Source organism: Saimiri boliviensis, chromosome 2, assembly GCF_048565385.1.
Source record: "Saimiri boliviensis isolate mSaiBol1 chromosome 2, mSaiBol1.pri, whole genome shotgun sequence".
In the NCBI taxonomy this organism is placed as follows: Eukaryota; Metazoa; Chordata; class Mammalia; order Primates; family Cebidae; genus Saimiri; species Saimiri boliviensis.
Window position 1 is genome coordinate 33,521,987 of NC_133450.1, and position 15,273 is coordinate 33,537,259.

Sequence of the window (15,273 nt, forward strand, 5' to 3'; positions counted from 1 at the left end):
TAAGACATATAAATGGCCAAGAAAGTACATAAAGAGATACCCAAGTCCAGACACAATGACTTACACCTGTAATCCCATCCATTTAGGACAGGAGAATTATTTGTCACCTAAGACAGGAGGATTGTTCGTTGCCAGCAAAGTTTGAGACCAGCCTGGGTAACATAGTGAGACCACCTCTATAAAAAATATACATATATAGCCCAGCATGGTGGGGTGCACCTATAGTTCCACCTACTCAGGAAGCTAAGGTGGGAGGCTCATTTAACCCAGGAGATCAATGCTGCAGTGAGCTATGATCATTGTACTCCAGCTTGGGTGACAGAGGAGATCCTGTCTCTTAAAATAAAAATAAATATGCTTGATATTATTAAATGCTGGTCCTCATTCATCATCATGGAAATGCAAAGCAAACCACAATGAGATAGTACTTCACACCCATAAAAAGGCAAGAATAAAAAAGTCAGATAATAGCAAGCATTGGTGCTGCTTGTGGGAATATAAAATGGTCCAGGTTCTTTGGAAAAGTCTTGCAGTACATTAATAAATTAAACATAAAGTTATTATAAGGCCCAGTAATTCTGCTCCTAAGCATATATGTAAAAGAAATTAAAACACACGTCCACCTAGAAACTCATACATGAATGTTTATATCCGCATTATTCGTAATTGCCCAAAGTGGAAATAACCCAAATGTCCATAATCGACAAATGGTTGAACAAAATATGGTGTATCCATATAGTGAAATAATGTTCATTACATTAAATGGAGTGAAGCAATGATAACATGCTACCATACGAACAAACTTTTAAAGCATGCTAAGTGAAATAAGTCACACACAAAAGGACAAATGTTGTATGGTTCCGCTTATATGAAATATCTAGGATTGACAAATCATAGAGACAGAAAGTAGATTAGCGGCTGCTTAGAGCTGTCAGGGGAGGGGAGAGGGATGGCAGCTAAAGGGTATGGAGTTTCTTCCTAAGGTGGTTAAAATGTTCTAAGATTGACTATGACTACAACAATGGTTGTATGTCTCCAAATATGCTAAAAATAATTGAACTGTAGGCTTTAAGTGAGTGAAATGTGTAGTACATGAATTACATGTCAATAAAACTATTTTAAAAATAATACACAATGCTATAGCCTACTAAATTTAGATATCAATACAATGTTTTAAAAGGAGTTAAATATAAATTGCCTATATCAGAAGGCAGAAAGCAACATTGTAAAAATATTGTTTTAATTTTCTTACACGATTCATTTAATTAGTCCTACTGTTATACTAATTCTATCAATTAGTTCTATTGTTTTGTTTAAATAATAGCATTTATGTAACAGAAAAGTAATACACAATGAGGCATAATTTAAGAAAACATTGATTTTTATATTTTTGCTAAAGTAATACAACATAATTATGCTAATTCTAATTATAGATAATATATATGTATAATAATACCTTATTATATAATACATATACATATTAATTTATTTTGGTCTGGTATGTCTGTATTCCAGGTTTGCATTGTAAATAATTAGTTACTCATTTAACTCCCACATAAATTCTACAATGTAGATAATACTATTATCCTCTCCAAACTCCTGGCCTCAGTTTATAGATAAAGGAACAGAGGCTCAGAGATATTAAGTAACTTGCTTAAAACAGCAAGAAAATAAATGAAATGTTTTTCTCCCTCCCATATGTAGATTTACCTTCGCAATTATTTCCCCTTTTTAGGATGATTGAAGATGAAAATGTCCATTCTCTTTAATACAGTTTTCAAAAACTAGTAGTCCATGGTAGTGTGAGTTTGAGTGTGTACATGCATACACATGAGTGCATGTTTGTGCATGTTTTGGCCAGCAGCTTGTTTAAAACTGGGAACTTTCACATAAAAATCCAGATTTTGTTTTTCTCTTGAAAACTCGGTGGTTTGGCAACACTGGGTCCACACTCCTCCACAGCAGCAGTTGCTGGCCCGTAGCTATCTCTTTAGTCGGGACATTCTTCTTCAATTTGCCTAGTTTCCCTCTCCTGCAGCCTCACTCAAGGACATTGCACTTCCTTTAAAGAGGTAGCCTACCATAATGGCTAAAGACAGGGCTCTGGAGCCAGATGGATTCAATCTCAGCTCCGCTACTTATTGGTTCTATAACAATAGACAAATTACTTAGCCTTTCTGTGTATTGATTTCTTCATTTAGTAAAACTCAACTAAAAATAATATCTTCTTCATGGGGTTTTTAAAGGATCTACTAAAATAATTCAAGTAAAAACCCTTAGAGCACTTCTTGCCATTTATACGTTTCCTATTATTATAATTCCTGCCTGTCACACTGTAGTCACTTCAGTTTGCACCCCTTGCTCTAAAGGAAACACCATCCCTCCACCCTCAAAGGTCCAGCCTCAGCCAGACAGTTAGATCCAATCATAATAGTCTAGCAACTGTGCCTTTGGGGGTGTTCTGTCCTAAGCAATTCCACACGTGGACGTCAATCATCCAGCCCATGCTGAGCTGAAACTTGGCCTGTTCAATTACTTTTTATAGTCTCTATTCATCAGAGAAGATCCTGCTTCATGTCCTTTCTGCAGTTTTTGGTTTCTCAGATTTAGTTACCCTGCATATAATTAATCAAAAAGGAACATCATAGCTTCAACAAAACAAGTAGCATAAGGCAAGGCAGTCTCTAAATCCACACAGGCAAACAACATTCTTTCCATCCTCATCTTGAACTCCACCCCAAAGAAGTTATGGAGTCTCAGAGGCAACTCTGTTTCAAACACACTTGAGAAGGTCCATTACCAAACAGAATATTGACCATTCCATCTAAATCATTTGAATGATGTTAAGGGTGCCCCACACCCTCCCTCTACCGCATTCCCTCACCCTTGCCTCCAGAAGATAAAATGCAATCTCTACCTCCTTTAGGGCTAAAAATAAAACTGACAATTTTTTAAAGATTCCACAAGAATATTGAAGGTCTGGCTTTAAATAATTGCACCTAGATGTTAATATAGATTGTAAATACAAATACATGCAATTTTAACAAAATAGATTCTACTCTCCACGATATATTAATATCTGCTCTATTCACTACATTACTAATATATCTATTGTCAATGCATTTACTTCTGCAGTGTTTTTTTCAGTGGCTTTTTGTTATTCAGTGGCATGAATGTGATCAATTGCCTATATTTGGACATCTCAATTGTTTCCTGATTCACTCAGGAGGAGAACAATTATGTGATAAACATCCTTGTAAATTACATTTATTTACCCTGGAAATTATTCCTACATGTGATTCTCCTAAATTCTGCTCACCTTTGAAAATAATTTATTTGCAAGAAAAAAATCTTTTGTTTGCTTTTTGTTTTTAATTTTGTTTTAAGTTCTGGGGTACATCTGCAGGATGTGCAGGTTTGTTACATAGGTAAACATGTGCTATGGTGGTTTGCTGCACCTGTCAACCCATTACTTAGATATTAAGCCTGGCATGCATTAGCTATTTTTTCTGACATTCTCCCCTATACTGTCTTCTCCAAACAGGCCCCAGTGTATGTTATTCCTTCCCTTGTGTCCAAGTGTCCTCATTGTTCAGCTCTGACTTATAAGTGAGAACATGCAGTGTTTGGTTTTCTGTTCCTGCATTAGTTTGCTGAGGATAATGGCTTCCAACATCACCCATGTCCCTGCAAAAGACATGATCTTTTCCTTTCGATGGTTGCATCATATTCCATGGTGTATATGTACCACATTATCTTTAAGCAGTCTATCATTGATGGGCATTTGGGTTGATTCCATGTCTTTGCTGTTGTGAATAATGCTGCAGTGACCATACACGTGCATGCGTCTTTATAATAGAATGATTTGTATTTCTTTGAGTGTATACCTAATAATAGGACTGCTATGTCTAATGGAGAAAAAAACCTTAAAATATCCTAAATCAAATCTTCTATTTATTTGTGTTAGACCCTAATTGACACAGAAGCTACTACTTATCAATATCTACTATGTGTCCTGTACTTTGCATTCTTTACTTAAATCACCCAACAGCCTTTTTGTGGTTAGTATTATTTTCATTTAAGAAATGAGGGTCAAAAAAGCAAAGTAATATGCCCAAGGTGACATATATTAGCAGAACTAAAATTTGAATTCTTTGGTCTCACTTCTAAGTTCAGGCACTTTCCTTAACACCATATTTCTGAGGTGATTTCATGATTCAATTTTTGTATACATCCAATAATATTTTAGATCCTGTGAGAAAGATGACCATTTAAAACTGTCAGTGAATAAATTTACAAAATGAATAAACACCCACCAACAAAAATTTATGGAAATCAAAACATTTGGTTATTGGGTAACTGAAATCAAGAAGCATTTCCAATTTGTACCACCTGCTTTGAGATGGATACATGGTCAAGCTAAACCACATGCTCTTCCCCAGTGCTTGTTCAAAGCTCTTTGAGATGTCTCTCTGTTCATCAATTTAACTCTTTTCTGTTAGTTACTATCAAAAACCTAAGTACTAATTTCAATCTGTTTTAGACTTAACAACAAAGAACACAGTTAAAAGTCTGTCCTGTCACCTACACTCAAGGCATTGTGGAATATAGATTCGGGTTGGTTCCGCTTTGCCCACTCTCTGATGTAAATCTGTCCACTTTCTAGAAAGGTCAGTTTCCACCAACAGAAGCACAAATTCATCTTGATAGCCCGACTGATCAACTCTTGGAATTGAATTGGTTTGTATTTGTAGTTTGCAGGTACTGTAATATTGAGGCTGCCCTTCAGAAAAGTTGGGCCTTTCACTCATTGACCACCAATGGCCTGTGTCCATTAGGACAGATTTACCTGCAAGAAAGAGTGTCTTAAACCATAAGAATTTCTTTCTTTCTTTCTTTCTTTTTTCCTTAGGAAAGATTCCTGAAGTAGGCAGTTCCAGAGTTGAGTGGCAACTCACAAATGTGATCAGGAGTCCAGCCACTTTCCATCCTTCAACTCCAGTGTCATTTGTAGGCTGGCTTCTCATCTTCATGCTCATCATCTCACTGGCACAAGCAGACCGCCACAGCTTGAAGCACTAGGGCTTCATGCTAACTACGTTCAAAGATGAGAAAAATGGGGGCAAAGGAAAAATACCTTTCTTGTTCATCAGGAAGGAAAAATTTCCCAGATTTTCTCCCGTCCCCGTGGTGGAATTGAGTCATATGGCCATCTCTAACTGTAAGACAGGCCAAAAAGTGAGTAGCTGGCAAAGAGGCTTCCGAGTCCTATGACTGGCTTAGACCAGTTACAATTTGCATTTATTCAGCCCTTTAATTTCTCCCTTTTGGGTGCCTTTTTTTGATCTTCACTCTTACTGTAGTCAAGGCAAAAGAAAGGGGAAACTGCCTTTATATGGCTAACAGTCCCTGCTACTCGTGTGATGTGGTATCCCTTCTCATCCTCTGTGCTCTGATAAGCAAGAAAGGGCAGTAAAGTTACCTATATGCTGTGATGAGGGCTGGTCAAGAAGTGGATTATGTTTCTGTGTGGTTCCTGCATTAGCCTTGGCCGAAGAATGAAAAAGATAACAAAGACACCAAAAAATGAAGGAATGTGAAGATTAAAATCTTTTATAGGCTGGCTCATTACAAAGACCAATAAGAGTCTCAGCTAGGCCCAAAATAAGGAGGCAACTGAAGCTGTGGTTGTAAGTCAAGCAGAGAATAGTAAATCTCTGACAGTATTTTAGTTGAAGACAGCTCCTCTTACCTCTTAAGACTAAGAATCAGCCAAGCCCCCTGATTAGAAAGGCCAGCTTATTAGGGCAAAAGTCAGGATGTGTGTGCCATGACAGGCAGTTTTAAATGCTTTGAATGCTGGCGTGTGTGTGTGTGTGTGTGTGTGTGTGTGTGTGTGCGTGTGTTCCTCAGCATGTGCTATGCACTGAAAAAAATCTGACTGACAGCAATATACCAAATATAATAATTTGCTCTAAAAACCAGTCCCGGGGTCTGAGTCTCCCCTATTTACTTTGGATGAGGTCTTAACGAATTGAGGAGGGGAACCAGGAACCTGCCAAGGTTGTAACATGATGACATTTACCCCAAAAAACAATCACATGGAGCATAATTTTGGCTTTTGCCAATCCCAGCCTCTTCCCACACTATTTTCTTTGGTGCCTCTAGAGCCTAGAGGCCAGTCTGTGAAATTAAAAGGCAGTGCCCATGGGAAAGTGATTACTATAAATGCTAAATTTAAAATTAGAATACCAAGTTGTAGCTACCAAATGACATCAGATATATCCACATATAGGTGTGTAATTATATAAAATTAGAAAACTTAATAATTGTTATCTCCAGGTGGTAGTGTTTGGATGATTTTTCTTTATACTTTTCTGCATGTCTAATTTGCCAACAATAAATATGTGCTGCTTTAATAATTAGGTAAAATCACTGGGTTTTTTTCTTCTTTTTAAAATCAGTGTCACGGAAGCTGCTGTCACAACAGCTACTCTACGTACCATCTTGGGAAGGAGCATATCTTTCAAAAGCTGTTTTCTTTTCATCAAGTAGTGCATTTCTCACTGGTGAAAGGAAGATTAATAAACAGATCAACACCAGAAGTTCTGTGATGATTTCCTAGGGGAAAGACTGCCCAGGGTGCTGGAGGCCTGAGCTGTTTGGCCTGCTGCTGCTCCTGGCTCTCCAGGGAATTTAACAGATTAATCATTGTGCTCCATTAGAGACTTTGCTATTTTTAGCTCTGTTGACTTCTAAACTGTGGGCAAACATGCAGCAGGCTGAGTACCTTGCAGGTAGGTAACCAAGGCCTCATGAAGGGTAGTAGCTTTCCATTAAAAAGAAGGTTACTTAGATAAAGAATGATGTCATGTTTTAGGTAGAAAGTATTAAAAGAAGATGAAATCAAGCTAAAAATCTCTGGGATTATAGGCTATCTGGCTTCACCAGCAGCCAGAGGTGCAGATCTTCCCACATCATCTCTCCCCACTCTATCACTCACTAAATTCTATCCAAGACAGCTCCTTCCTGCTCCTCAGAAACAATGGCTGCTCATCTGGTCCCCAAATCTGCACATGGTTCATTCCTTCATTTCGTTTCCAGCTCTCACAGCTGACTTTGAGGAGTTCGAGACTTCAGTGGAGAAAGTAACTGCACATGTGGTGGAAATAGCAAGAGAACTAGAATTAGAGATGAAGCCTGAAGATGTGACTGAATTGCTACAACCTCATGATCAAACTTGAATGGATGAAGAGTTGCTTTTTATGGAGGAGCAAAGAAAGGGGTTTCTTGAGATGGAATCAACTCCTGGTGAAGATGCTATCAATATTGTTGAGATGTCAACAAAGGATTTAGAATATTACATTAACTTCTTTGGTAAAGCAGTGGCACAGTTTGAGAGGATTGACTTCAATTTTGAAGAAAGTTTTCCTGTGGTTGAAATATCTCACTTTCTCTCTTCTCTTTTGGTATATATATTATATATATACATATATGATATATTTGATGTATTTTAATACCATATATACTACATATAATATAAATTCAACACGTTTTTGTTTTGCAAAGCAAATTCTATCAAATGGTATTGCATACTACAAGGGACCTTTCATGAGAAGGAGAGTTAATTGACATGGCAAACTTTATTGTTGTCTTATTTTCAGAAATTGCCACAGCTACCCCAACCTTCAGCAGCCACCACTGTGATCAGCAAGCAGCCATAAACATTGAGTCAAGACCCTCCACCAGCAAAAAGATCACACCTTGCTGAAGGTTCAGGTGATGGTTAGCATTTCTAGCAATAAGGTATTTTTAATTAAGATATGTACTTTTTAAAAGACGTAATGCTATTTTATACTTAATAGTCTATAGTAGGATGTACACATACCTTTTATATGCACTGGGAAACAAAAAAGTTTGTGCAACTCTCTTCGTTCTAATCACTGTTGTGATCTTGAATTAAACCTGTAATATCTCTGAGGTTGCCTGCGTAATTGGCTTTAAAAAAGAAAATTCTGTAATCAATGAAAGAATGAACAAATCATCCCCCAGCCCACACCTCATTTATAAAGGGGACTTTGTAGCAGCTTTACCAACCCTCACCAAGGTAGGAACTCTAAGGCTGGTGTTGGAGATACACTTACCTTTTATTTCCCTCTCTCATCACCATGATGCATCATCACTACTGAAAAACATGTCCCTGTCCTTAAACTCACTTTCTTTTGTTTTTGTCTAGTTTATTTCTTTCATCCTTTCCTCTGGGAAATTCCTTCAGAGCCCCAGCCTTTTTTTGAGTGTCTCCTTTGTGTTCTTTATCGTGACACAAACCTGTTCCTTCTGATCTGGACCTAGCCTCTGAACCTCAGAGATTGTGACTAGTGTCCAAGGGCAGTGACGGAGGAAGACCTCAATGGCAACCTTGTGGCTGCAGAAACTTCTGTGGAGTTTTATTCCTTCCCAGCATTTAACTTGGCACTGTGACACTATTTTCTCCTCTTAAAAAATGGAATAGGCAGTTCTGCATTGAAACGTCTTACCAACTGGAATACATTTTTTTGAAGAAAAGACTCCTCTTTTCTTCAGAAAGGAGTGTGCAATGGAAGAAGCAAATCTGAGCTGGAAGTCAGGGTCAGGAGTCTGGTCCCAACACTCCACTAACCATGTGCTCTTAAGTAAATTGCTTAATCGTTTATGAGCCTTTGTTTCCTTATCTGTCAAATGTAAGAATACCTACCTTTGAGGGTTATTATTAGTTTCTAAGGAGATGATATCTATGAGCATAATTAAAAATTGTAAAATGCTACGTAAATGTTGAATAATTATTATATATTTTCTAGGTCAAATTATACAAGATCAGGAAGCAGTTTACCTCCATTTTAGAACAGTGAAGAGATTTGTCGTTCTATTCTTGGTTATTATGTTTCCTATTTATCCAGGTTTCTATCTCAGTTTGACTCTCAGACCCTCTCTCCACCCTCTCAGTGCCCCATGACCCCGAGGGCATTCAAAGGGTTAGAAGATCTTTGTTCACCTTCTGTGGGAGAGAGCAGTTCTCTTGAAGAGGTGCCCCTGAATTTTATGCCTTTGAAGTCCCTCTTCTGACTGTGTTTTTCTAACTCAGGTGGGCATTCCTAAATTAAATGTCTGTGGGATAATTCAGAAAGATAGAAAGGGCTGCCCCCGTAGCCTGTTTCTGCCAAGAGTGGATATATGATGATTGTCAACAGAATAAGAATGCCATGCCTTCAGTATTACAGCATCCTCTTTGCCTTCTCTCCCTAGATTCTGACATACATTTTCTTTTCCAGTCATAGGTTAAACTTGACATTTAGTGACCTTCTTAAAACATACAGGCATCCTCATCTAACATCCAGTAGCACATCCTTTTACCTCTTATATAATTCCGACACATGTTTAGGAAGGTTTTGTTGCTAGACTGTGCGTCACTTCAGAGAAAGTATTTCCATGGTAGAACAGATAGGCCTTGTTGACTGATTGGATAAAGGATGTGGGAGAAAGAGAAGTCCAGCATGACATCCAGGTGTCTGGCTTGAGAAACTAGAAAGATGGCAGTACTGACTTCGGAAATACAAGAGGAAACATATCTGGAGGGCATGGATCCCTGATGAACCTGGGGAGCTGGCATGATATTTGAAGGAGAAATGTCAGAGTCAGCTGGAGATACGCGTGGGAGGCTCAAGAGGGATGGCTGACTGGAGATACAGATTCGAGAACTGTCAGCATCTAGACGGTTGTTGAAGCCGTGGGAACAGGTGAGAATACCCAAGGAGTGTGTAAAGTGAGGAGAGAAGGCCAAGGGCAGAACTCTGGAGAACATAAGTACAAAAAATATAGACAGAAAGAGGGGAGCCCACAGAGATGTCTGAAAGAGTTGGATAGAGAAAAAAAATTAGAGCTAAGAGAAATTATTGGCCAATCTCTGCTATGAATGTAGATACAGAAATCCTTTGCAATTTGCTAGCTAACCAAATTAAGTAATACACTTAAAAGGATAATGTGACACAACCAACATGACTTTATTCTGGGAATGTAAAGCTGATTAGTTATTAGAAAATTAATTAATTATAATTTATCACTTTAACAGATTAAGTGGAAATTTTATACAATTTCTCAATAGATGCAAAGAAAGCATTTGATGAAGTTCTGTTCACCAAAAGACACAATAAAAGGAATGAAAAGAAAGCAAAAAAGTTTATGACTAAAACAAGAGAAACCTTGAGAAATTAGGAAGAGAAGGGAAATTACTTAATTTAATAGTTTCTACAAAAAAAATCATATTTAAGGGGAAAATATTGAAAGCATTTCCGTTGAGATCAAGAAAGAAACAGATATTCTCGCTATGTCCACTTCTATTTATTGATGTATTTGTGATCCTAGTCATTGGAAAAATAAAAGATTTGTAAGGAAGAAATGTGTAAGCACAGTTATGTATGAGGAAAGAAATCCCAAACAATCTACAAACCTTTAGAATTAAAGTAAGTTTAACAATGTTGCTGTATACAAAATCAGTTTATGAAAATAAATTTAATTTTTAATCATAAAAAACAATTTTACATAAAATTTTGTTTAATTAGAACAAAAAGAAAATAATACCATTTATGTGGCATTACAGAACCCAAATACCAAGGAAGAAATCTAAAGAACCACAGTTGTCTCTCAGTAAATATGGGGGATGAGTTCCAGGAGCCCCTGCATATCCACAAATCCAGGGATACTCAAGTCCCGCAGTTGGCCCTGTGGAACACACATAAATGAAAAGTTGTCCTTCATTATAGGCAGGTCTCACATCCTGCAAATACTGCATTTTTATTTTTATTTTTTAAATTTTTTTTAAAATTTATTTTATTGCATTTTAGATTTTGGTGTACATGTGAAGAACATGCAAGATTGTTGCATAGGTACACACGTGGCAGTGTGATTTGCTGCTTTCCTCCCCATCACCTATATCTGGCATTTCTCCCCATGCTATCTCTCCCCAACTCCCCACCCCCCACTGTCCCTCCCCTATTTCCCCCTAACAGACCGCAGTGTGTAGTGCTTCCCGCCGTGTCCATGTGTTCTCATTGTTCAACACCCACCTATGAGTGAGAACATGCGGTATTTTATTTTCTGCTCTTGTGTCAGGTTGCTGAGAATGATGGTTTCCAGGTTCATCCAAGTCCCTACAAAGGACACGAACTCATCATTTTTGATGGCTGAATAATATTCCATGGTGTATATGTGCCACATTTTCCCTGTCCAGTCTATCATTGATGGGCATTTGGGTTGGTTCCAGGTCTTTGCTATTGTAAACAGTGCTGCAATGAACATTTGCGTGCACGTGTCCTTATAGTAGAACGATTTATAATCCTTTGGATATATACCCAATATACTGCATTTTTAAAATCTGCTTTCTGTTGAACAAATATATACATATAAATTGGATCCTCGAAATTCAAAGCCCTGATCTTCAAGGGTCTACTGTGTGCAAGACCTGTGCATTGGAAAATTTAAGACATCACTGGGAGAAATTAAAGATCTAAATAAATAAATATTCCATGTTCACAGGTCAGAAGACTCAATATTGTAAAGATGCCAATTCTCTCCAGTTTGATCTATAAATTCAGTGCAATCTTAATTAGCTTCTCAGCAGGCATTTTGGTGAAAACGGACAAGCTGATTCTAAAATTTATGTGTAATTGCAAAGGGCCAAAAATAACCAAGGTACTCATGAAGAAGAGCAAAGTGAAAACACTCATTCTACCTGATACTAAGATTTCTTATAAGCTACATTAATTAAGACAGTCTGATGTAGATACAAGATGAGAAAAATAAAACAATAAAACAGAGTAGAAAGTCCATAAATAGACTCATATATGCACAAAACTTGATTCACAGGAAAGGTGATATTGCAGGTAAAATGATCTCTCCAATAAAATCTACTGAGTCATTTATATATTCATATGAAAGAAATAAAATTCCAGCCCTACTTTATATTAAATACAAAAATTCAATCCCAGGAGAATTGTAGATCCAAAATTTAAAGTTAGAATGTAAAAGTTCTAGAAACTAACACAGAAAAATATCTTCATAACCTTGATTAGGCAAAGGAACAGAAACCAGAAAGCACTTATGATAAAAGACAAAAACATGATAAATAGACTACATTAAATGTAAGAATTCTGTTCATCAAAAGACACAATACAGGGATGAAAAGGAAGCCACCAACTGGGAGAAGATATTTGCAATGTATGTGATGATAGAAGACTCATCCAGAATACGTGAAGAACCTTCACAAATCAATAAGAAAAAGACCTCATGGAAAAATAAGTAATGAACTTGAGCAAAACTTAACAAAAAATGGGATCCAAAAGCCAATACATGCATGAAAAAAACTTCCACTTCAGTAGTCAGTAAGAAAATGGAAATTTGGTAGGCAGTTTTCCTCTGACAGTGTTAAGGAGGCTGAGAGGTCTGGACTGGGTGGAGTTCACCATAGCCTAGCAAAGCGGCTGTGGCCAGACTGCTTCTCTAGATTCCTCCTCACTGGGCAGGGCATCTCTGAAGGAAAGGTAACAGCCCCAGTCAGGGGCTTACAGACAAAACCCTCATCTCCCTGGGACACAGCACCTGGGGAAAGGAGTGGAGAGAGCACCTAATTCTGACAAAAGGGATTCTTCTAGCACAGCGCACCAACTCTGCTAAGTGTCCCTGACCCCTGTGCCTCCTGACTGGGAGAGACCTCCCAACAGGGGTCGACAAACACCTCATACTGGAGAGCTCTTGTGGTCATCAGGCTGGTGCTCCTCTGGGATGAAGCTTCCAGAAGAAGGAGCAGGCAGCAATCTTTGCTGTTCTGCAGCCTCTACTGGTGATACGCAGGTGAACAGAGTGTGGAGTGGACCTCCAGCAAACTGCTGCAGAGCTGCAGAAGAGGAGCCTGACTGTTAGAAGAAAAACTAACAAACAGAAAGCAATAACATCAACATCAACAAAAAGGAACTCCACACACAGAAACCCCATCCAAAGGTCATCAGCCTCAAAGATCAAAGGTAGATAAATCCATGAAGATGAGGAAAAACCAGTGCAAAATGCTGAAAATTCCAAACATCAGAATGCTTCTTCTTCTCCAAATGATCACAACTTTTCTCCAGAAAGGGAACAAAACTGGATGGAGAATGAGACTGATGAAGTGATGGAGATAGGCTTCAGAAGATGGGTAATAAAACTGCTCTGAGTTAAAGGAGGATGTTCTAACCCAATGCAAGGAAGCTAAGAACCTTGATAAAAGGTTACAAGAATTGCTAACTAGAATAACCAGTTTAGATAGGAACATAAATGATCTAACTGAGCTGAAAAACACAGCATAAGAACTTCATGAAGTATACACAAGTGTCAACAGCCAAACTGATCAAGCGGAAGAAAGGATATCAGAGATTGAAGATCAACTTACTGAAATAAAGCATGAAGACAAGATTAGAGAGAAAAGAATGAAAAGGAATGAACAAAGCCTCCAAGAAATATGGGCCTATGTGAAAAGACCAAACCTACAATTGATTGGTATACCTGAAAATGATGGGGAGAATGGAACCAAGTTGGAAAACACATTTCAGTATACTATCCGGGAGAACTTCCCCAGCCTAGCAAGACAGGCCAACATTCAAATTCAGGAAATACAGAGAACATCACTAAGATACTCCGTGAGAAGAGCAATCCCAAGACACATAGTCGTCAGATTCTACGAGGTTGAAACCGAAGGGAAAAATGTTAAGGGCAGCCAGAGAGAAAGATCAGGTTACCTACAAAGGGAAGCCCATCAAACTAACAGTGAATCTCTCTGCAGAAACCCTGCAAGCCAGAAGAGAGTGAGGGCCAATATTCAACATTCTTTTTAAAAAAAAAAAAAAAAGAATTTTGAACCCAGAAGTTCATATCGAGCAAAACTAAGCTTCATAAGCAAAGGAGAAATAAAATCCTTTACAGACAAGCAAATACTGAGGGATTTTGTCACCACCAGGCCTGCCTTACAAGAGCTCCTGAAGGAAGCACTAAATATAGAAAGGAAAAACTGTTACCAGCCACTGCAAAACACACTGAAATATAAAGACTAATGACACCAAGAAGAAACTGCATCAACTAATGTGCAAAGTAAACAGCTAGCATCACGATGACAGGATCAAATTCATACATAACTATATTAACCTTAAATGTAAATGGACTAAATGCCACAGTGAAAAGACACAGACTGGTAAGTTGGTTAGAGTCAAGTCCCAGTGGTGTGCTGTATTCAGGAGACTCATCTCATGTGCAAAGGCACACATAGGCTGAAAATAAAGAGATGGAGAAATATTTACCAAGTAAATGGAAAGTGAGAGAAAAAAAGGCAGGGGCTATAATCCTAGTCTCTGATAAAACGGACTTTAAACCAACAAAGATCAAAAGAGAACAATAAGGGCATTACATAATGGTAAAGTAATCAATGCAACAAAAAGAGCTAACTATTCTAAATATATATGTACCCAATACAGGAGCACCTAGATTTATAAAACAAGTTCTTAGAGACCTAAAAAGTGACTTAGGGCCGGGCGCGGTGGCTCAAGCCTGTAATCCCAGCACTTTGGGAGGCAGAGGCGGGTGGATCACAAGGTCAAGAGATAGAGACCATCCTGGTCAACATGGTGAAACCCCGTCTCTACTAAAAATACTAAAAAAATTAGCTGGGCATGGTGGCGCATGCCTGTAATCCCAGCTACTCAGGAGGCCGAGGCAGGAGAAGTGCCTGAACCCAGGAGGCAGAGGTTGCAGTGAGCCGAGATCGCGCCATTGCACTCCAGCCTGGGTAACAAGAGCGAAACTCCATCTCAAAAAAAAAAGAAAAAAAAATGACTTAGACTCCCACACAATAATAGTGGGAGACTTTAACACTCCACTGTCAATATTAGATCAACAAGATCTAAAATTAGCAATGATATTCAGGCCTTGAACTCAGCTCTGGACCAAGTGGACCTAATAGACATCTACATAACTCTCCACCCCAAATCAACCAGAATATACATTCTTCTCAGCACCACATAGCACTTACTCTAAAATTGACCACATAATTAGAAGTAAACACTCCTCAGCAAATGCAAAAGAACAAAATCATAACAGTCTCTCAGACCACAGTGCAATCAAATTAGAACTCTGGATTAAGAAACTCACTCAAAACCACACAACTACATAGAAACTGAACAACCTACCCCTGAATGACTACTGAAATAAAGAAGTTTTTGA